The sequence below is a fragment of the Terrapene carolina genome, unplaced genomic scaffold, assembly GCF_002925995.2.
Source record: "Terrapene carolina triunguis isolate 2854851 unplaced genomic scaffold, T_m_triunguis-2.0 Scaffold183, whole genome shotgun sequence".
NCBI lineage: Eukaryota > Metazoa > Chordata > Testudines > Emydidae > Terrapene > Terrapene triunguis.
Genome location: NW_020664534.1, coordinates 3,392,362 through 3,417,531, shown reverse-complemented (window position 1 = coordinate 3,417,531; position 25,170 = coordinate 3,392,362). Strand labels below are relative to the sequence as shown.

Here is a 25,170-nt window from a genome sequence, read left to right as displayed (position 1 = left end):
CCAAAAACGTTTGGGGATCTTTTTGAAGATTAGGTTCCTAATACTAGCATCCTACTTGTATGGTAGAAGATTTTAAATACTTTATCAATGCACCATGTTTTTCTCAAGAGATCAGCTGAAAGGGCTGTTGTGAAATTAAACATCAGAGCTCTGATAGATGGTACAAAAGCTAATTGAACACAAACATTAGCCAAGTTCTATTAGAAATGTTATCTGCAAAGCTGAAGTCCATTAGTAAATGTAGTTAAAACAACTCTAGAAAATGGAGTTTTGCGTTAGATAAATATTCATAGTAGTGATCTGCATCTTTCTTCCAAGAAAATACATAGCAACAAGCACCAACTGTATCAAAAGGAGTTGCTAAGGAGGTACCTTAGAGAATTTGATTATTTCAAAAAAGTAAGCCAACAGTTATTTAAAGGGGTTATGACTGAAAGGGGATTAGAGGTAATTTCATAAAACACATCAAATATAATAACATGATGTCATTCAGCTATCTTTACAGGTTTACACCAAAGTAATGGTGTCTCAGTATTGTTTTCATAAGATTGGCAGAGCTCAATAAAAGGTTAAACATAGTTCATATCTCAGTTGAGCTGTAAATGATATTAATTTAAATACTTAGCAGCTAGTTCTGCCTTCAGAATGTTTTCAGCACAAAGTTGCAGCTATGTAGCTAAGGGGGGAACTGAGGCCTTAGTGTCAATTTTAACAATACCGGCATTGGCTTACTGCATATTAATGGACAAGTGTTGATTACAATGAAGTATTCAAGCAAAATTAAAAAGACTTGTAAGTTACATAATATTGACTTTTAAATGGTTTTCAAGCCAGACCCTGTTTCATACAAAATTGTTATCGGCAAACGAGGACAACAAATTTGGGCAGTGTTTCTCTCCTCTCCTCTCTTGGATGGCCATAGTGCATTTCAAATTTTAAATTATAATAGTAATAATACCTAGTCCTTATATAGTGCTTTCCATCTGTAAATCTCAAAATGTTTTATGAAGGGGGCAAGTATTCTTATTGTTTAACTGAGCTGGTCACTGGAGGTCACATGCTATGAATGGTCCAGTTCTCTCATTGGCTGTGTGGGCCTCAAGGGTTCAGGGAGTTCAGCAGAAGCCATTTTGACTGTTTCCTCAGCAAGAGACTGCATTATTTCTGTTCTGTCTCTCAACCAATCAGAGAACAGTGTATGTCTTCTTTTTCTAGTATTTGAGATTCTAAATGATAATTCTACAGTCTGGTAAGTCATAGTAGTAGTAGACCTGGGAACTGATTCTTGGGTTTGGCATCTGTTCTACAAGCCTCACTTAGATTTGGCTTATTCCTATTGCTCACATGATTATTCTCTCTTCCATCCTCTATGCCAGTCCAGACACTTGGACATACTTTCCACTGGCCAGCAAATCAAGACAAGTACCCAAAATATTTTTATTGGTGTTACCTCCTGAATACAATAGTTTTGTCTGCTTAGTGAGTTCAGTTGTTGCAATATCTTTACTGACCCTACACATTTTTGTTTTAAAAATTTAAAAATCGAAAAGACCCAACCTTTAATTAATGCGAGGCTCAGAAAATTAATGTTGTTGTTTTAAAAATAGATGTATTTGGTGAAAGACCAAAAGTACAAGGGTCCAGCATCAGCATATGGTTTACTATGGTTTCAGCCAGAAAGTCTGCCAAAGGAGGAGGCTGCAGGAGATGTACAGTGGTTGCAACCTTCCTTCTGCTGGGAGATCTGTAGGGGCCCAGAGCAGCCCAAAAAGGAAGGTGGTGCTAGCTACAAGTGGTGGTGGAAGGAATACTGATTCATTGCATATCCCTCGCAGCTTCCACCAGTGGAGCATTGGCTCTAAACCTGGAGAGAGGGCAGCGATAGCAGCATTGTCCTCCCTCCCTTGGAGTGAATCCTCCCTGTACACAAGACATTTAGCTCACACAGGAAGATGTAATTCATACCTTTCTGCAGCAGTTTCAGTGAATCTGGCCCATGCTATTTATGTTTATTTTTTAGAGTTCATTTTTGCATCAAGAATGTTGATCCAAGCAAGCATGTGATTTTCTCTAAAGAGATCACTATAGAGCATATTTAATAACATGTTATTTACTTTAAAGGAAAGTATTGATGAATTAGAGTTTAATGGAATATCTCACACTAGAAATGCAAAATCCTAACAACAGCGGATTAATTCATCATTGTTAATGTAACATGATTAAGCAGGAATTTGAAAAACAAATCAGAGAATATCAGTTCTCCTACAAGAATATATTCCCACAGAATAACAGTGCAGAAATGACGTGTGGCGAGGCACACTTTTGCAGGGCTGTATTTCTTTTCTCCCAATTCTAGCAAAAGCCATCTGGCCAGCATTCAGTATGTCACAAAGTCAAAAGAATAAAAAATAAAACCCGAAAGAACACAGGGAGAATTACATTTTCCCCTTCAAATATGGTTATACTGTCTCCTAAGAGTAGAACTTTCATTTAAAACTTTGCTGACTTCCTGTACCATTTGTTTTTCAACTGTGAAAGTAATGAATTTATTCTCTGTGGTTATTTCTTCTTTTCTACCCAATCTTTTCCCTTTGAGTAGAAACAGGTGCTAACATTCTGGGACACCAGTTATAGCTATCAGTTATAAATTTGTTTATTTTTAATGTGCATTAATAAATGTAAAACTGCCTTCCACAAAAATCTGTGAGAGTCACTGACATCTGCACTATAAGTATATGGTGTGTAGCTCTTCCAGGGAAGCTTTGAATTTGCTATGAAGCAAGGCCCCAGTCCTTCACAAGGATCTGCTAGCATGGACACCTGTGGCTGGAATGGGACTCCTCATGGGTACAATAGTCTAATGCAGAACCGGGTCTGAAGTGACCAAATGGGATCGTACTTTGACTACAGAAACTGATGGGAAATAACATAAACATTTGAAGCCTATCTTATCTAGAGCAGGCCTAAAATGTGGGGGGAGGGGTTAAGTCTGAGAATCTTCAACCCTGTGTCTGTGTGTTCAAGAGGGAGATGTCTCATCTTTTTAAATGCATTAGCATAAAGAACAAAGGGATCTTTCCCACATACCATCTGATAATGTGAATTTTTATTTTTGCCTTTTGGATTTATCATTAACTTTACTACATGTCTAAATTATTTAGTGATCATATTTCACCTAACAGATGACATAAGACTTAAAGAGCTTTTGCTGGGTTCTGGCACTTGTCGCTACATTTTGCCTGAAGCTGCTTTTGTATGAAATAATCTTCACATAGTTAACATTCAAGATACTCTGCAGAGCATCTTAAGGAGACTTAAATGCTACATAACTGTCACATAGCAAGTCTTAGTATTATTGCACCAAATTACATTTCAGGCAGCATGATAAACAACATCATAATACGTTGACACATTCATCATTAATTATAACTGAAATCTAATCTCAACTGGATATCTTTTCAGTAATTATAGCCTGTAAAGGCAAACATTTACATATACAGGGGGAGTCTTTCATAAACATAGGCAATGTATCAAAATATCGAATGGCCTGACAACTCTTAATAGGCCTTTTTTTTTAAAGTTACATTTGTTATATGTTAAAAAAGAGACATCAAAATATCTGGAATTTATTCAAAATTTGTTTTGTAAAATTAATTGTTTTGGAAGCAAAACATGTTTGCAGCAGCCAGATGGTTATGCTGCTTTATAATGATGTGCAAGGCTTCCACGCCAGATCACATCCCATTTGTGTATGTTATCAGAGGCTCTGATGGAAAAAAATCCACTTAAGCACATACTTAATTTTAAGCACATGAGTAAATCTTTTGTCATAGTGACATAGGATTGGAAGGAACCTCCTGAGTCATCGAATATAGTCCCCTGCTATCTCATGCAACCCCCAAAATATAATACCATTCCCATGTCAACAGGACTACTGAGTCTTAAAATTAAGCATGTGCTTAAGTGTTTTGCTGGATTGGGGCCAAAATGTGCAGTGGTACAAACCTATTAAGCAAACTGAGATCTGAAAATAGTTCAGCTCTCTGATACAGAAAACTAGATAGTATAAAAATTCTGTTGTTTATTTACACTGAGCTGTGCTGAACTGAGTTTTAGAGATCACTAGTTGCATATCCTTTATTTTCTAAAAACCTTCCAGCTGGTCCATATTGTTATGCTTCATCTTTTTAATATTTTTGTTGTCATTTCTCATCTAAGAGAATCTCACCGGCTCTGCTTTTCCACTTGTGAACTCCCTCTGCAGCATACAGGTAACTTCCATAATTCAACGGGAGTTACTCTCTTTTGCATTGGGAAATGACGGGCTTGTCCATTAGTCCACACTAGAGGGCGTACATTCTAGTGTGCACTAGGGTATTGTGCACTGAGGGCTGGTCCACACTAACCCCCCAGTTCAAACTAAGATACGCAACTTCAGCTACGTGAATAACGTAGCTGAAGTCAAAGTACCTTAGTTCAAACTATAAAGTACTTACCACGGGTCCACACGCGGCAGGCAGGCTCCCCCGTCGACGCCGCGTACTCCTCTCACGGAGCAGGAGTACCGGCGTCGACGGCGAGCACTTCCGGGATCGATTTATCGTGTCTAGACAAGACGCGATAAATCGATCCCAGAAGATCGATTGCTTACCTCCGGGTTCGGCGGTAAGTATAGACGTACCCTAAGAGTACATCTAGACTGCGTTTTAAAACCTGCAACAGTGAGTCTCAGAGCCTGAGTCTACAGGCTTTGGCTTGCGGGGCTCGTGCTATGGCATTAAAAACAGTGGTGTGGATGTTCGGATGCAAGCTGGAGCTCAGGCACTGAAACCTGAGGAATAGGGAGCCTGAGTATTAGAGTAATGAACACTAGGGAACTTTTAGTGCACACCAGCAGGGTCCACACGGGCCGGATAGTGCATAGCACCCTAGTCCACACTAGAATTTCCCCCTCTCTAGTGCAAATGATTTTATGACTTAGTTACATTTGCCTCATGACATAAGCACCGTCGCATGATGACACAGTGCCATGGCACCTTGTTGGCTGAAATGGAATTTGCTGTGTAGACTCAGTCAAGCTTGGATTTCCACTCTGTCTTATCTGCTACCTTCCTAAGGACCTGATTCTGTGAAAACTTACGTACACGCATAATGTTAAACATATATTTAAGTTCCATTGTACTTTCCTATATTTGTTGCTGGAAATTCCTTGAATACTGCAGATACTGAGGTTACCTACTTGCAGCCACATGCTTAATTATCTAAGGTAGTTGGGAAGCTTAAAGTGATGCTGCTGTATTTAGAGCAAACTTAGGTGGCGGTTTTGTCAGGTAATTCTGAGTCCTGTTACCTGAAAATATTTTCCTGATATCTGTGAATTCTGTCATTGAGAAGATCAGCTACATGCATTTTCAGCTGTGCCTGACTTGAAATTGACAAAGTAAAAAATCCTGTCTAGGAGGGTTCTTATGGAATACAACATCGTTGCTATGTTCACTGGGAAGTCGGTAAAACGATGTCCAGTGGCCAGTTGACGGCATTGCTATGTTGGTGGATTTGCACAAAACACAGCACAAAAAACACCAGCACTTAACAGAAGCACCACGTGAAGGTTGTCAGCTGAGGCTCAATGGAGAGTCACATGGAGCACTTCAACCGCTCAAAACAAACAGCTCGTCATTGATCCAGTTGAGGAACCACCAGGTTTTGATTTATGTTGGAAAGACTGGTGCAGATTGAATCGCATCAGGACATCTCACGGGAGATGTGGACAAACCCTCTTCAAATGGAAAATGAGGCAAACACTTGTATGTGACTGTGGTCACCAGACACAAACAATAAAGCACATCATATCTGAATGGCCCCTTCGTTCTTTTGCCGGGGGCCTGAAGGACATTCATCAGCTCACTGCTGCGGCAATGTGCTAGCTATCAAACTTAGATATAAATTTGTGGTTGTTGCTACCTACCCAAGCCATACGAAAGAAGAAGAAGAAGAAGAAGAAGAGAATACATCCCTTTCTTTGGGGAAGGATATAATTCTATGAGGTTTTCATGCTGCCATTTTTATCTTATGCTTACTATCATGCTCCCAGCAATGTTTCTAAGAATCAGTATATTGCCTGCAGTAGGATTACACATGCACTGAGAGCTGGATTCTACCAGTGCTTTTATTGATAAGAGTGAATAAATAATACGTTTAATGGTACAAGCTGAGATTGCCAGATGACTATTTTGTATTACACTCTCTCTGCACAAATTCTCTCTTTTGACAATTCTATTGTATCTGAGATGACTAAGGCAGAGAGAGTTTCTATACCTGCAGATGGAGAGATGCATTCACACGGACGGTATTTTTGTTGTGTTAACATGATTTTATAAAACCATACATCTGTCAAAATCAACTTTCAAGACAAATGAAATGAATAAATAAAATGAATGTACTTTTTTAACCAGAGATCCTTGCAACTGGAAGTATTCAGAGCTAGTCAATAAATCATACTGTTATGTTGATAGAAATTTCATGCAAATTCAGAACAAAATGAGTGTTACTAAATGCAATTATTTTTGCTCTTAATATGAGCAATTTAACTAGCAATGTCACATACTTGCGGTAGCATGATAGTAACATTTTAATTTACAATGAATAGAGCTAATTACAACAGACTGGATCATAAGGAATTGGTTGACCCCCCCCTGTTTTCAGATTCACTGACTGTCCAGTACTTTACTTTTGTATTGCTCAAATAGGTGTCTGATTCCATGCAGTGAAGGGATTGCTGGGTTTGGGTGTCAAAAGACAGGATGTTATTGGGAGGAAGTAGGCTGGGGGCTTTGATGTATGCAAGGAACTATGGGCCTGCAAGTTGTTTGAAGGCAGAAAACCACAGCTTTGCACAGCTGTGAATGGTGGGGGTGGGGTGGGAGGTGGGAAGGACCAAGTCCAACAAAATACCAATATTCAAGTCCAGTTCCAATGCATGCTGGTGAGATAGCCGTGCCATTCACCTGGAGGAAACTTCAGTTGCATTTCATTCTTTTACTATGTTCTCCAGGTAAACCACAAACCATAAGTATAATAATGTGTATTAGACCTTACTGGGGACCAGCATGGCCAGGGTGTGACACCTGCACAGAATCCCATGGAGGTAAATGGGCCTTCACACGGCTTACGTGCATTTATAGGCTTCCAGGATCGGAGCCTTAGCATCTAGTATTGCAATGCAGTGTTTACTTTGCAGAAAGGTAAATGTTTCCCATTTAAAGTCACACTCCCATGTGTTGCTTTGTTCTGAGGAAGGGGTAGTGATGTAAAGTTTAAGATGATTTTAGTGATATATTTTGTGTGGACCCTGCTTAGTCACAAAGAGCTAAAGATTACATATTGTGACAAAGTCAGATGGACAGAGAGTGGTCCCATTGGGTTCCAGCCTATGGAGAGGATCCACTGAGCCCGGGACTCAAATAATTAAGGGGGACAACAGAAAAAATAACAAAGACAGGTGTGAAGGTCAAAGGGTTAAAAAAGAGGGAACCCGAAGGGGAAGGCAGGTATGTCAGCCCTAGAATGTTAAAGGTCCTTTTCCCTATGAGCTGAAAAGAGGTAACTTCAGGTCAACTAGGGACACCTGAGTCCAATTATGGGCTGCCTGTGACCCTGGTTAGAGAGAGAGAGAGGAGAGGGAGGCAGCAGGGAGACATATTCCCTTTTTGTGTTCTGAACTTGGGTTTATTTGTTTGGCAAAGAGCACTGCCTGGGCCTGCCCTAAGGCCCACCTTGTAAATATTGAAAAATAAAACCTGAGTGGCGAATAAAGATTCTCTGGGGTGGGGGGAAACGCTGAGCCCAGTGAGGTGAAGGAGTTGCTTTGCGAGTTATCAACTTCAAAGAAAATAGCCCTCATCAGGGCCGGCTCTAGGCACCAGCAAACCAAGCACTTGCTTGGGGCAGCACATTTTCAAGGGCAGCATTCTGGCCATTTTTTTTTTGTGCTTCCGGCAGCAAATGCCTAGAGCCGGCCCTGGCAACAGCAGCGCGTCGTGCGCTGGAGGCACCCTGTAGGCGCTGCGGTTCGCGCCGCGGGGGAGCAGTGCCCACACCTTGTGGCTGGGCCGGGCAGGCTTCGAGCAGGGGACACTCAGGCTGGGGGACACCCCACGGGGCACACGGAGCCGCCTGCAGGTGCCACAGGGCGGCTGCCCCCAGCGCTGCAGCCGGGGCTGGGCGAAGCGGCCCAAGCCACCCAGGGACTTTGGCAGGGCGGCCAGAAGCCGCAGCAGCAGCGGGGTCATAGAGGGTGGGGCGCTGTCGTGCAGGGCCTGCGTCCCGCTCTCCGGGGGTCCGCTGCCTCTGAGGCTATCCTGCCCTGGCTCCTCAGCCACCTGCCAGGGCGGTCCCCCAGCTCTGCCCTCCTGGGTCCCAGATGGTCCTGGAGGTGGGAGCCCTGGATGGAGGGACCCTGGGCTGAGGCGCGGCCCGGGAGACCCGCTGCTTACCCCGACCCTGCCAGCGCCGGACCGGCTGGAGGTGAGGGGGGAGCGGGCAGAGTCATCACTGGTGGGGGGGAGCCCAGGGCTGGGGTGGCAGGGGGTGCGGGTGGGAGGGGGGAAGAGAGAACCCAGGGCTGGGGTGGGGGGCGGCCAAAAATTTTTTTGCTTGGGGCAGCCAAAAACCTAGAGCCAGCCCTGGCCCTCATCCACCACATGCTTTGTCTTAGTTTGAAATAACAAGTACTTTCAGCTGTGGAGAAGTAAAAATTTATGATGTAAGCTAATTTCAGGAGGAGACGTAATTGAAAGTATAAGTGTGTATGCTGCCATATTCGAGTTTAGCAAAATTATCTGGTAAAACAAGATACAGGATAAAACCCAACTACCCAACTGGCATATTTTAAAAAGTTTGAAACATCTATTATGAGGCTGTTTCCCAGGATAGCTTCTAACTGAATTACAAGATATATAATATGGGGAGAAAAATATTCTATACAACAATCATACTTGAGCTATTGGGCCAAGTGCTCCATTTCAGTTAAACTGTGCTTAGTCCAAGACCCAGGACAGGGATGCAAAAGTGGCTACAAGTGACCATTGTGACCCCCACAGTCCTCTGCACTGATGTGTGCTGGTTCAGATCCCTCATGCCAACTAGGGGAGCCTAAGGCTCTCTGACTTAAGTCAGCAGCCCACAGCCCCCATGGGGTTTGTTCGGGCAGTCAAGCTCTGCCTGGTAACATCCTGGTCATATTCCCTTTCCCCTCTACTCAACCACTGTGAGGACTAGGATGGGGTGGTGTAGGAGTTGCTACTGTAACTCTGTTAGGATTGCCAGGTCTCCAGTTTTTGACTGGAAAGTCTGGCCGAAAAGGGAATCTGCTGGTGTCCGGTCGGATGTACTGACCAGACACTAAAGTCCGGTTACAGTAGGTTGCGGGAGAGAAGTGGCAGCCTGTTGCCTGGCCCTGAAGTAGCAGCTCTAGGGTGACCAGATAGCAAGTGTGAAAAATCGGGATGGGGGTGGGGGATAATAGGCGCCTATATAAGAAAAAGCCCCAAATATCAGGACTGTCCTTATAAAATCAGGACATCTGGTCACCCTAGGTGGCTCCCAGGGCAGCATGCATGCACCAGCTCGGGCTGCAGGCAGCCCTTTTGAGGAGCATGGTTTGCAGGGCTGCAGTGGAGGACATGGCAAGCAGGATAAGGAGCTCCCAGCAGGCATGGAACATTCCCCAGGAGGGAAGGAATGCATGCTGCCCCAGCAGCCAGTGCTTCCTCTGGCTGCGCTCACAGGCATCTCCAGGGCAGGGAGGGCTTGAGCAGGCGGAGAAGAGGACTGCTGGGCAGGCAGCGCAGAGGGAGGCGGGAGGCTGCTGTGTAGGAGGGCCATATCCTAGCTTGCCAGCAAGACTGCCTGGTTGCTCCCGTGCGGCCACAGCACTCCTCTGACCTGCACTCCCAGGCGGCCTGCTAAAGTTGGAGTTTGCAAGTCCCTTGGGGCTGCTCACAGTGGAGTTTAGGGGGGAAAGCAGTGAGTGACGGGGTTGGGGGAAGAGGAGTGAGTGGGGGACAGGGACTCGAGGGAAGAGGCGGGGCAGGGGCACCGGGGAAGAGGCAAGGAAAGGGGGTCTGATTTTCAGACATTAGAAAGTTGGCCACCCTAAACTCTGTCCTGCTCAAGAATTCCCCAGTGCAGGGGGAAATTTCAGAGTGCTTGTTAAATCTGCTTCTGTTTGAATATGGGACCCTGGGAGTCACGTATTCCTGAGTTCCAGTCTCAGCTCTGCAAATCAGTTTGGCTACGACCTTGGGAAAGTCACTTAACAGCTTAGCCTCACTTCCCAATCTGTAAAGTGGGATAGTAATACTTCACAGGGCTATTATGAGGCTTAATAACATTGAAACGTAAAAATCCCAACTATTATACTGATTCTTCAGTCCTAAGCCGGAAACTTATTACTTTGTTTAGAATTAAACCCAGTTTTGCAATAAAGCAGTTTATTGCCTGAATGTTATTGAACCGATGGACCACATCTTATTGTTAGTGTTTCATCAAGCAAGAGGGGAAACGGGAAATGACATCTCATACAGTCGCCTCTCGGTGAGTTATGTCCAAGCACCCCCGTCTCTGAAGTGTGTGGTGCACATGGCAACCAACATGTTTCTTAGGATGTCATCATTAGATGAGAACTGTGCGCAGAAGTATTACTTGTATTTGTGTCTCTTTTCAACTTGCTGTGACAATTTTATTATCACAAAGGTCTCAAAATGCAAACTAGCTAATCAGATTTTATTCTGGATCCAAGCAGCTTTATAACTGTGATTTAATAATGCCAGTCGCATCACACTGCCAACCTGTTTTGATACCTAAGTTGACATTTGTGTATATTGTACATTAAACATAATTTATCAGCCTAGCATTTACCCCTTAATGGTTCTTTATAGTTAACATAAACCAATGACTGCAGACACTTCCACATATGTACATATTCTGATCAGAAGGAAAGAACAGTAAATGACTGGTAGGAAACATTGATAACATTGTATTCTTGATGCTAACTACTACATAACTGACATATAAATGCAGGCTTTGAATATGACATACTCTCAATTCTCATTTCTATTTCTAGGAAAGAAAATTGTTTCTTAATTGTGCCTTGCCTCGAGTCAATCTAGAGATGAAAGGTGATAAGTACAATTTATCATTATTACTACTATGCTGAATATTGAGGGTCAGAATTTCAGCTAGTCACTTACTTCAGTGGCGCTCCATCAGTTTACAGCTGCCAAGGATTTGGCCTTGAATGTTCACCAAATTAATTAATATATGGCCTGATCCTCTGAGGTGCTAAGCAACCTAAACTTCTAGGGAAGTCAACTTTCAGGGCATGCTCAGATCCTGCAGGATTATACTCAGTCTCTTGTTAGTTCTTCCTCATCGGCATCTTTTAAAAATGTTTAAAATCTGAGTGAAAGTAACTTTTGACCAACTTTTTCTTTTTCAGCTGAAAAAAGTAAGAACGCGTGGGGGAGGACACTGTCTCTGTCTCCAACTTCCTCCCCTCCCTTTCCATTAATTTTTCCCCCAAAACCCCATTTTTTGTCATTGCTTTTACCTTCTCTGCGTTGTCCTTTGTTTCCTGCTTCTGCCCAGGGCTCAATGGTGGGGGAGATGACCAACAGGGGCAGTTTTCCGAGAGCCCATAAACCCGTGGAGTTTGAGTGAGTGGCCTTGCGACCTGGCACACGGGGCTACAGCATCACTTAGATTGCTGCTGCTGACAGAGGGGCAGCAAGGCCAAACCTGAATGGCGTTGCAACTATATTTCCCAAGTTACAATGCCCAGAGCAGGGAGCCGGGCCCAGCCCCACAGGACAGGAGCCACCAGTGCAGGGTGAGTGGGGGTACGCTCACTCTCCAAATCCCATCCCCACCCCATGCCTCAGTTTCAGGGTGGGAGGGGGCTCAGTTTCATATTTTGCCCTGGGCCCCCAAAAACCTCTCTGCATCCCTGCTTATACCTCCTTTCAGATTCATTCTATTAAATGTGAAGTCGTGGTTTGGGAAGGGCAAATGTGTGCATGGGAGTGTCCTCTCGTCCCATGGCTCAGTATGGAATGATTTCATCCTAAATATTTTGTTAGTGGAGGGTCTGAATTTCAGAAGATCTGAGCACCCACAATTCCCAATAACTTCAATTGGAGTTGTGGGTATTAAATGCCACTTAAAATCAGGACCTTAAAGAGTTGATAGTAATAGGGGAGAAAAGCTTTCTGATGAATGAGATCAGACCACTTCTTCACCCCCACACTAATGGAAATGGCAATTATAAGTTGTCCAGAATTGCATACATTTGTATCTTTTCTGGAACCAAGGTTAGTGTGAGTCCATATCTTCTGTGTATCTACTCAGAACTTTCTGTTGCACTGATCCCACACAGCTGGAAACACCCAGAGGATTTTTCTTTATTATCCAGGGATCACTTGCTACTAACATGACTCAGCTCAATGACCTGAGGTAACTGTTGCACATGGTTATACAGTTGTATTTTCATGTTACGGTTTGCCAGGATAAATTCTTATTGAATGCTGGTCTGCCTAATTTTAAACTTATTTGTCTTTAACGGTTCATTAAAAAGTTAATCTCTATCCCCAAATGTGCCCATTTAGTTGAGTTAAAGATTACGACTCTGTCTTCATGAGACAATAAGCAAATCAATTTGCTACTCAATATGGACAGATGATTAGGGCTGGACAGATTATTCTCTGTGAATAATTTATCTCATGAATGCCTTCCTTTTTTATCTTTGCAAATTATACACTGACTTTGATTTTTATTAATTTATTTATTATTCATAATTGACCAATGAACAGTCTATGCAAACAAATTTTGGCCTGTAGTTTGTTTTGCCAGCTGTTCACTTTGACTATTATTTATTATTTGTGGCCTTGACTGGACACCAAATTCACATGGTATCATATCTGCTCCCTGATTGGATTGCAACCTTTTAAATAGAATAACAAATAGCAAACATCAAAATACTCATGTTAGTCTGCATACCATGTTCACAGGTAAATATAGAAACAGATTGTGAGACCCTTTCTCATACTGAGTAGTACCACTGACTTCAATAGGATAACTCATGGTGTAAGGTACTACAAGGGAATTACAATCTGCACAGCAGGAATTTATATGTAGAACAGCCATTTCCCAAATATGATGGGATAAACTTGTTCACAAATTTCTTTGTAAACAGCCAATTAACAAGGACACACATATGATCAAAGGAAACCACTGTTTGAAATGTGAAAAGTGTTGGTGAGCACTATCTTGCGTATTTGCTCAGTTCTAATAAAAGTGTGTTCATCAATTTTTAAGCAGAACAAAGACTTCTACTTTTGAATAGCCCTGTATGGAATACTGTGTGCTTATACTGCAGAAGTAAAAGGTCATGTTAGAAGTGTTGAAAATACTAAGAAATATTAGAGGTTTTGTGTTTTCTGTCTTTGAGGGACAGAGACAGTGATGTTAAACTTTGTGTAAGAACTGCAGTTATATTTAGAACTTATTTAGCAGTTTACGTGTTCGAATCATTGTCCCAGCACTAACTATTTGATCACCACAGCATCACTATGCAGAAGGTAGGCAGGTGCTGGTACTCCCTTTTTATAGATGGGGAAACTGAAGCACAAAGGTCAAGCTACCTGCCCAAGAATACACAGTGATAAGAGACAGCATCAGAGCTGAGCCACTTCTGATTCCCAACCCTATGCATCCAATCCTCTAGGCAACAATGTCTTTCCCCAGCTCAATACTTAATGGCCCTTTGTCTACATCACAGGACCACAGTTGACAAGTTTCTTGTAACAGTGTGTCTTGCCCACTGGTCTGGAGAGTCTGTGGCTAAGCAAACCCTGATGACAGAATGAGTTCCATCTGAGAGGGATCAGGTGACTTCCCTGTAACGAGCAACTGGAAGTTGCAGTGACGATGGGGGGATGCTCATGGAGAGCAGAGACTGTTAGGAGTGAGCAGGCTCCAGCAGAATCCTGGGATTTGGGAATAAGGCTATGTCTCCACTTAAAATGCTACAGCGGCACAGCTGCAACACTTCAACAGTAACAGGAGGGGTTCTCCCATCGCTGTAATTAATCCCCTGCCTGAAGGACATTAGCCGGGTTGATGGAAGAACTCTCCCATCGACCTAGCTCTGTTACACTTCGAGTTTCGCTCGGCTTAGCTACATCTCTCAGGGTTGTAGATTTTTCATGCTCCTGAGAGATGTAGCTATGCTGATGTAACTTTTCAGTGTAGATCAGACCTAAGGGCATGGCTACACTTGCAGATGTAGAGCGCTGTGAGTTAAACCCGCCTTCGGAGAGCGCAGTAGGGAAAGCACTGCAGTCTGCCCACACTGACAGCTGCTTTCACAGTGGTGTGGCCACATTTGTGGCACTTGCAGCGGCATTGGGAGTGGTGCATTATAGGCAACTATCCCAGCATGCAAGTGGCTGCAACGTGCTTTTCAAATGGGAGGTGGGGGTGGAGTTTGACAGGGAGTGCGTTGTGTGTATGTGGGGGCAGAGAGAGTGGGTTTTTGGGGGGCTGAGAGCATGTCAGCATGTTGTCTTGTAAGTTCAGACAGCAGCAGACCTCCGCCTCCCCTCCCCGCCTCTCTCTCTCACACAGCATTGCACACTAATCTGTCTCAGAGCAGGTAAGCAGGCGGCTGTCAGAAACAAAGCTTTCAAACGGCATAGCTGCATTCCTACAGCGAGTTCAAAACAATGGGAAGAGTGGCCACTTGACTTAAGGGGATTATGGGATGTTTCCGGAGGCCAATCAGAGCACAGTAATGCAACACCTCATCCACACTGGCACCGCGGCGCTCCAGTGGAGGTGCAGCAAACGTTATTCCACTCGCTGAGGTGGAGTACCAGCAGTGCTATAGCCGCGGAGTCAGAGCGCTCTACGTGCCTTGCCAGTATGGAGGGGTAGTGAGCTAGTGTGCCCGGGGCTCCTTTATTGCGCTGTAACTCGCAAGTGTAGCCAAGCCCTGAGACTCCAGACAGAAAGGGCTTGGAGTTGCCTTCTGAAGCAGGAGAAGCTCTGAGCTAGCAGCGGAAAGTGTGCAAAAGCTCTCTAGGCAGAGAGGTCTGGGAGTAGCAAGAGAAATGTTTGTTTGTTGAACTTAGACTTTGCAACTATGCATTGTATTTTGAGTTATTTTCTGTGAATAAACCCAGATCTCAAGGAGGGGTATTTTGACCACAGAAAAGGGTGTGTGGAGTCTGTGTCAGGGGACCTTAAGAGTGGGAAATGGAAGCAGGGGGCTGCAGAGTGGGAGGCAGCTGGCCCACTACAAACTGAACAAGATGGAGGTTCAGACTGAGGTGCATTGACGTAACTTTGTGGGAAAGCTTGCAAAGTACCTGGCCACACAACAGGCCAAATTCACCACTGGCATAGGCCTATGCAACTCTGACTTCAATAGCATTGTACCCACTTGTGCCAGTGATACATTTGGCCCAAGGTCAAGTTTCACCCACTCTATGTAGTCTCATTCTGTCCGGAATGACAAATTCATACAACAATGATTTAAAAAAAAACAAAAAAACAACAACTTACCAGAGTCTGCAAACTTCTACATGTAACTAACACACCCTTAAAAACACTATGGGATAATTCTGTTTCAAAATGCACACATGAAGTGGCCATTGACTTCAAGGACAGCTGTTATTGCCTGTGCATATCTCAGGGCAGAAATTGGCCCTTACGTTTTTCTTTTTTTAAACTAGATTTGAAACAAGATTATGTAAACTATACTTTTATCTTAAAGAATAATATAGCATAACACATGCATCTGTTAGCCAGCAAGTCTGATGTCTTTGAGCATTTTTTTAATACACTATATTTCTTAAAGAAATATTCCTATGCAGTATAGAATCTTTAAGGGGAAGATGAATGTTAATCTTTTTGTCAACAAATACAGTCTTACTGGTGCAATTTATGAATTCAGAAGGACATCTTTTATCAATGACTGTAGTAGTACAAAGATTTTTGTAACTTCTGGAACTTCTCACTAGGAAAAAAAAATTTTTTTAATCTTCGGTGACCTTGTAGAGTCCACATTGTGGAGAATTTTTTATCCTCTGGATGCAAATTATCTTTTGTTGAATGGCAGTGTAACACTGTATGGTTTAAATGGTGGTAAGAGAAGTTCTGTTTGTCATTTCTTTTAAAAATAATATTGTAGAATACCAGCTGAAAAATTGTAGTCATGCAAGAATTGTAATATTTTATTAAAAATTTGCATCTAGCTGAAACTAATTGAAATGCAGTATGTAATATCTAGTTCTTGGAAGCATCAGTTTTGTTCACAGATTGAGAGGGCCTGATAATCTATAAAATCAGAATGTGTCATTCAGATTGATTTGAATAACAAATTCAAAGACTTTTTTTTTTTTTTACACACACAAAGAGGGACGATTTTTACACCTGTAAATGGTGAATAAGGTTTGCAATTAGAAGTTCACCAAAGCAGATCCAATCCAAGAGGCAGTCCCCCCTGTGGCACAGCAGTATCTGAGAAATAAAAATTGATTGATTCATTCTGTTTTCTACCCCACGTATGGTAGTCATTCAAGCACTGGGTAAGCATATTAATCTCGTTGCATTAGAAACAGTCATCACTCATGAATGTGTAATGTATCTCTGAGGTAAAAATTAGTTGCTGAAATGGTTAGAAAGGTGTCTTATTTAGAAGTCTGTAATGTTTTACAGTCCTGCTATGATTCAAATTCTTGGCTCATTGAAGCATACCATTGTGCAGGCAATTACAGGAAACTCAGGTTGCTGTATAAGTATACATTAACCATAGCATGCACATCCTTTACAATGGGCCGCCTCTAAATTTGATTTTTATTTGCACAGGTGGCATCTACTGTATAGGAATGTGGAAATAACTGAGGCAAATATACTCAAATGATAATGAAGTTATGTACATGTAAAAATAATTTTTGAGATCCATGGATCTGATCCTGCTCCCAATAAAGTCAATGGCAAGCTACCATTGGCCTCAGACAGTGAGACAGGATCAGAAGCCAAGGGGTGAAATCCTAGATGCATTAAAATTAATGCAGCGTTTTCCCATTGACTTTAATGGGCCTAGGAGTTCACACATGATTTTCAAAAGTGATTGATATTCCCGTGGACCCTGGCCACTGTTTTCAGAAGTGACTAATGACAATGAGACTGCAGCTAGGTGCTACAGCGCCAAAAGTGCGTGGCACTGGCTCAAGAGAGACCACTCCAAACTAACTGGGAGATGCACTAAATCAGCAGCATGTGGTATGGTAAGTCAGTCTCCAATGGAGAGCCCCAATTATAATTATAAGATGGCTCAGAAACCTAGCACAATTGGAGTTTGTAGGCCTCTGTAAAAGCAGAATTGGGTCCTATTCATTTAAGTGGACAGTAGTTATATGTTTAGATTAAAGAGAGCGAGAAAATATAGCTTATTTTGCCAATGGTGAGTGTTGATGTTGTGAATAAGCAGTGAATCAATTAAATTCCATCCCCCTGATAATTTTAGAGATTGCATTTACCACTAACACTAAAGGTTGTATATGATTGAAAGTAGTTTGTTCCTGAGGTCATACTGTTATACCAATAGAATAAAAACCAGCAGGATCTTATTAAGAGGGATAAGGCAAAGATGCCACATTTATTGTAAATATAATGATAAAGTAAAAGATAAAAGTAAACAATGTTGTTTTGACTACTTATTCCTTATACACACACATATATATTCATTCACACAATCATTCATTTAAGTTCTGTATAGGTGTTATAGTTACCAGCCTAGAAGTTGCTCATGCCAAGTTACTGGCCAGGTATCTTGGTCATGAGGATGGAGCCGAGTCTGTGTCAGGTGCACCTGATGCTCCTGGAGGTTGGCAGCAGAACCAGAGACTCAAAGTCATCAGTCTTGAGTGTCCATTCTTATAGGATTTAATTCCTATGTTAGTCTATGGGAGCTGTTTCATTCTGCTGTTGCTGACTCAATCAGCAGATGGCACATTCCTAGACACATTCCTGGTGGCTCCAAACTGTCCAAAGTTTGTGTTTCTCATCCTTCCAGGTGATGGGGTGGATCCCAGTTTACCCTCTGGGGGTTGTCTGGTCATCCACTTGACACATTCTTCGGCCGATGGATACTCCCTTTCTAGGCTGGCACCTCCCTAACCATTCATGTACATCAAGCATTCATCAACATACATTCCATATCTTAACCATATTTTAATTTACTGTCTCCACCACTTTTGGGGTGTGTGCTAATTCATATGAGACTCCCGGCCCTTTAATCACAGAGGGTGGGGGTCTAGGAGCCGTTGCTGTTACAATGAAGTGAAAGTCACTTAACAGCTTATAGTATTTGTTTACATTGTATCAATTACTTCAAGAACAAAGTCAATTAACTTGTTTGTAAGTTTTACATAGCAATAAAGTATCTTTCACAGGATAGATACAATCAATGGTTTCTACAGACAGTAGTTTACAAGTTTTAACAGAAGACCCAAGAGATTTTTGTACTTGGTGAAACTGTTGGATTGTAAAGTGTGGGGGACAAATTATTGGGGGGTCACTGTCACTTGAGGGAATCACTGTTAGTACCTTCTTTAATATCCCCACAATACTTTCAAGTATCAGGGGGTAGCCGTGTTAGTCTGTATCTACAAAAACAACAAGGAGTCTGGTGGCACCTTAAAGACTAACAGATTTATTTGGGCATAAGCTTTCATGAGTATGCATCCGAAGAAGTGAGGTTTTTACTCACGAAAGCTTATGCCCAAATAAATCTGTTAGTCTTTAAGGTGCCACAATACTTTCAGCATTTCAAGCCCTCAGCTCCAGGTTAGTTCTACTACATGGCAGTTTAGAATAAACTAAACAGTTGTATTTCTACAAAACATAAAAAATAACGTTTTATCAAGGTATTTTGTTTCAAATATAGGTAATACAGAACAGATCTAAAAGGTGAAAATAAGCTATGAATGAGCTACTTTTAAATATGTATGTCAGTCATTTCCCATATTATTATGCTTTTTTAATTAGATGAAAATAAATGAATTGAAAAGATGAAAGGAACTTCTGCAATATCTCACTTCAAAGTGCAGTTCTACTCTGAGAAGGGACTCGGAAAAAAAAGCAGCTTATTCAAGAAATCTGCTTTCTCTGTATATTCAGATTCACTTTTGCTTGCTTTAGAGACAAGGGACAACTTCTGCTCCTTTGACCTAAATGGAGTTATTCTAGATATATACATATATAAATGAGAGCTGAATTTGGTCCATAATTAAATTTCTGCTATTTGTATTCTCTTGTTTTGACTCTGCAAAACCACACAGAAAGAGCTGGATTTTTTTTGACCATGTGCATTATTAATGTAGTGGAAGAGTGCTGGCAAGTTGCTCAGGCTTTTCCTTCAAAGGAAAGTTAAAAGTATGAAACTGGATGATGAAAACCAAGTACAGTCCTGAGCTTCTTGAACCTCTGGACTTTTCCAGACTGCCAACCAAGTGAATGCTTTTGCGGATGCTTATATATACCTAAATGTGACTTCAATTTCCTTAGGGTTAATGCTTAAACGATTTGTCATCTAAAATACATGATGGAAAATTGTACATTTAGATCTGTTTCCTGCACCTGTCCCAGGCTCTAGATACATTGACACGACAATTTGCACTAAAGCTGTTTCAATAGAATAGTAAGGTCCTCAGTTAGTCCTAGAAATTAAAGTAGTAATAGTTAAGATATTATATATAGGGGACAGAGTAATAAAGTGCAAACTGCTTAAACAACTCATTCATTTGCAAGTCCCCAACCTCTGCTATAACTGATTTCATGAGCAGATCTTTCATGACCTCTGAGATTTTCCAAACGGGCAGCTTCCAGAATGTAAGTCCATGGGCCGGGGGCCCAATCATGGAACACAGACTTCTGTTCTTGTGTGAGAAGTGCAGCAACTCCTTTCAGAGGATCATCTTTATAACCCTGTGATGTATTTAGGTTGTGTCAGGGTGCGGACTCACCCCTGCGGCACCCCCTACTGGTTGCTTTGGGGAATCAGCTCATCCAGCATCTGGAGTACCCTCTGCAGGCCAGTGACCCGCCTTGTCCCTACTTCTGGCCACTGTGTCCCTCCCAGGACCCGGTGCCCCTATTACTGGGATGCTGCCCCCTGGCAGTATCCCAGAGGTCTGGGTCTCCCCTCCCTGGGGAACCCCCACCCACTATCCCCACCTTGCCTCAGTACTAGGCCACTGCCAGTCAGCAACTAGCCCCCGCTCCCTGGGGCAGACTGCAGTATAGGCCACTCATCACTGGCAAGGGGGGTTTGGACCTGCTGCCTTGGCTGCCCTCTGCAACCCCCAGTACCCCTTGGCCTCCTACTAGGCCACAGCCTGGGGCTATCCAGGCTGTAACTCCCCAGCCTTTCCCCAGCCCTGCTCCACCACAGGTACCCTGTGTCTAGCTCCCTGCAGCCAGGCCCTTCTCTCCCTGAATACAGAGAGAGACTCTGGCCTGAGCTCCTGGCTCCCTGCCTTTATAGGGCCTGCTGAGGCTGTTTGGGGCGTGGCCCCAGCTGCAGCCACTTCCCCCAATCAGCTCAGCCTTCATGCTGCCTGCTCCCTGGGCTATCTTAGGCCCTTCCAGGCAGGAGCAGGTGTCCACCCTGCTACAGGTTACTTTATCTATTTTCCAGTATGTAGTTAACTGTTTTTAACCAGTTAATCAGATAACTGGTTAATATAAGATGATATAGGTTTTCTAAACATATGTAATTAAGCAGCTGATCCAGGCTGCAATTATGTGGGCTCAGTTCAAGTAAAAAATAGATAAGGGAGCTAGTCTGTAGTGTGGTGTTGAGATTCTGAAGAGATGTTCTTTGTAGTCTGAAATGCATCTATGTTGTCTGCTGTGAGAACTCTCTGATACTTCAGGAAATGACTGTTGGATCAGCTTTCAAATGAAGATCAGATTAAGCTCATTATTCTAGCAGAGGAACTAGAGTTGAATGGGAAACAAGTTATTTAAAGCATCAATTACATCAAACATAAAAGTAGCCATTGAACTAAATGTATTGTGATGTAAGGAGTTTCTTTGCTCTTGTACCTAAAATGCTGTTAAATATTCAGTCAGAACGCTCCCTGTGTCCCAAGAGATGGATAACTACCCCTTGTAGCCCTATGGTTTAGCTTAATACTAATTAAAATTGCCAAGGCATTTAAGGCTTCATTCATTACAAAAACAGAATTCTATATGCATTCCACAAATTTCCCAGGGGCACAGGGGTTTGTAAGTAGTGTTCAGTTCAGAAACTGAATAGTGGGGAGATTACATGATTGTCTGAAATAGCATGTATTGGGGTTTAGTAAATCATGAAGATGTGCATGAAAATCACTTGAAGAGAAGGTAAATATACAAATTCTAGGAATAATGCAAGAATTGTTCTGACTTCAGCAAAGGGTCTAAAATGATAAACAAAGTAAAGCATAACTAGACTTTGGGTGCGGAGGATATAACCATATAAAATACAAAATGGGCATTTGCAAAGAGTAGGCTATATCTACAAATGTATCTGGAAGCCTGCCTCTCTTTGGAAGTTGAATCTAATATATCATATTTGTAATGGGTCCATCTCAGTAGTGACTAGGTAACCTTTGCAATCAGCTGAAAATGTAATGGTCCTTAGATGTATTCTTCTGGTCAGTGGCAGAACCTTGGTGGTGAGTCCTTGGCTCAGAGACTGTTGGTGGGGGGCACAACTATATAGACAGATATTTATAAATTTATAGTTATTTTCTGTGCTTGTGATGGAGGCTACAATAGATGCAAATGGAAATAATAAGTAATAATATAGTTCATGACAATGCAGTTTGTGTATGCTATTTTCTTAATTATATTACCATTCTAGCAATTCTTTAAAAACATTATGGCTTGTTTGCGTTAAAAAGGAAGAGATTCCTAAGTTCAGATCCATTGATTGAATGGATCTTTTGCTCTCTAAAATAGTATTGTGGCTTTCACATATCTTATATTGATAAGAATGTGATATACTGCAATCCTCTCCTTGCTTAATCACTTATTTTCTCATGACCGTAACCCTAATTTTCTTAACCTCTCCTCTTATTGTAGTTCTGACCCCTGAGGCTTATCTTTTCTGTGGCCCTCTTTGTTACCTTTTGAAATGTTTCATTATCCGTCCTGTACCAGTGTGTTCCAAATTGTGCAGTGCTCCAGGTTTTTTTTTGCTCTGTTCTGTACGGTGCCAGCATTTCTGCTCTGTTTCTTTATTGACACAATCCCAGAGGTTTGTTTGCTTTCCTAACTGTGGCTAGCTAATGAGCTGAGTATAGTATATTTCTGTCAAGTCTCTCTCTCAGATCTTTTCTATAACCTGTCATCTGGGACTATGTGGGACCTAACCCAATAAGCCATTTTCCAAACTTATCTACATCTTTAATCCTTTCAGACATTCAATTTGAAAGCCACTGTCAGCCCCTGCCCTCATTTTTTCCATTGCCGTTTGTGATGGTTCTCGAGGCACCCAGCACTGAGCCATGTTGTTACATCTGCTTCTAATGAGAGAAGTCTTCCCTGTGGTTCCTGGGTGTCAGCTCCCTAACACCACCAGCCTTTCAGCCACTCAAGCACTCTCCTCTGGGTTATACCAGCCTGGTCTTTGCCTTGCAGGTTAACAAAAGGTTCCCCATTCCCCTTGAAGCATTTTCCCTGTGATATCCAGCCCCTGACACTGGCTACTCAGAGAAATCCCTGATCCTTTGCTCCCAAAGGAACAGTGTACCCCAGTTGACCAATTTTCCCTTTCGCCACTGCTGTCTAACACACAGCACTTGTGAGCATTTGCAATAAGTCCAAAGAAAGTTTATTTAAGATAAAATAGAGATTTCACTAGAAACAAGAGCAAGTGATGGAAACATGGTTACAATACAAAAGAAAACCATAAAAATTAGGACCTACAATTATTAATACAGTAGTTACCTTTCCTATCTATTAAAGTAGGTTTTCCCCCCAAAGTTCAGCCTGCTGCAGAGCTGGCTGGCTTCCCAGGAACCAAATACAAATGTTTATGAAACACGCTGTTCAACAAGGAGTCTCCTCAGTGAATGACTGCAGAGTGTCTTTCTCCATCCTGTGATCTACTTACCCAGTCTTCCATCTTAATTCACAGATAGGGTGATCTGTTATAAAGTTCCTTTTTACCTGCAAGGGTTTTGATTGCTTGCATTTGTCTTTGATGGTTTTTCATTGACTGTTGTGGGATGGGGCAAGAGTAGACAACTGAACCTGGCTTTACACCACTGGCTGACCAGGGGGAGGTGGCAACTCCCTCCCGCTTGAATGAAGACTCCCTGGAGACTCACTTTTACTCCCAAACCCATAAGGCATTGTTTTCACTATACATTATCCCTTAAATATTTCCCATATAAACATCTCACAATGATTATGTGTATTAATGAGTTACAAGCTTTCCATATAGACCTCATACTAGCCTTCATGGATACATACCATGAAAGTAGTGTATTAGGTGTAGTGATTTTGTCAGGTCTGAGACAGAAGTTGCTTGTAAAGAACAGTGAACCCTTTGCACTTCGTCACCAATGGGCCTTTTTGTTACACCTTTGGATCCAGTCTTGCCCCTCTGCAGCATTGGTGCATTCTCTCATTTCATATCACCTGCAAATGTGCATAAGCTGATCTCTAATTAATAGTCACTAATGTATAGCATTGGGTTGTGTCTGCTGCTATTGAAATCAAGAGAGGTTTTTCCATTGGCTTCTCTGGAAGCAGGCTTAGGCCCTAATTATTCTAGCCTTCTAGCCTTAAAATCTATTAATCTATTCTCCCTTGTGGCTGTCCACCACTTATCCATTCCTACTAGATCTGTAATTATTTACCCCATTCTCTGGCCTCTTTTATCCACACAATTATTTTACTCAATTGAGCATTTCACCATCAAGACAGTATTTGCTAACTTTACATTAGTCATTTATGTGAAAGTGAACATCTTTTTGAAGTATTATATGTTCTCCTTCACTCGATTCTCCTATTAGAGTTGTTGATTAAAATACATAGCAAATTGTTTTACTGCACTCATGGTTCATTCTTAAAAGTGTTCTAGAGACTAAATAACTGAATATAGCCAAATTTATTGTCTAAAGACAAAGAAGAACAATATGAAAAGGAGACATACATATCCTCTTTCTGAGAAGCAAATTTTCACAGTGTATTCACCTTACATGTTTCAACTAGCAGTATTTATACAGTAGTATTTATTTTATAGGTTACAAAACTCTTTACACATCACTAAAATCCAACACACAAGTGTGTACCAGTTAATTAACTAGTTGTTCTGTACCTTCCTTATCTTTGTTTGAATACTAATATTCCAGGTACCGTCCGTGAAGGTATCTTTCTATACTTTCCCATGTCGTGTTTTGGATACTTCATTCAAAGTGTTGATGAGCCCTGAAAGTACTCCCTAACAGTACCTGGTACAAAGTATGCACACAGCTTGCTTTGAGAAGTTTCCTATTTTCTAGTCTGACTTCAGCTTTGCAAAGTGTTGTGGGATACTTGACATGGGTGAACAAAATTGTGGGAAGAGCATAATACATTAATAACTTCCATATATATCATGTAATGTAATGTTACAGTAATATCATGCACATAATACCTATTGATGTGGTGTAGAGTACATCTAATATATATGTATTGGCTAACGGTGTAACTTATATTGTTTGAATTAGTTGATAATTGTAGAAAAGTGAAAAAGATAACTGAGAAAAATCCCCTGAATGTTTCAAGAGATAGCGTGAGACCTATTATGCCATTCTATTAAGGGTGGGTTGTTTGTTTGTTTTGTTTAAAAAGGACATGTAGTTTGGATCAGATTGATTTTTTTTTTTAACCTTTCTGTGCCTTTTTTACTCTATCTTTAGCTGTGGCAATGACAAATCTTTTTTCCATATTTTGAAAAAGATTGTGTCATATCTAAAAAGCCGAAGTCTGTTCTCTAGGGCATTTGTTGTGCATGTGTATGTGTGCTCAGTCAGCATAATGCTTTGCTACACAGGAATTGCCATA

At 41.9% G+C, this 25,170-nt stretch overlaps 1 protein-coding gene across 1 annotated transcript in view; it reads left to right on the top strand.

The window, feature by feature from the left end:
- The window catches only part of MOCOS (molybdenum cofactor sulfurase), a 388,002-nt gene that overhangs the window by 198,417 nt on the left and 164,415 nt on the right, over positions 1 to 25,170 (top strand). The gene's annotated exons all lie outside the window — the stretch shown is intronic.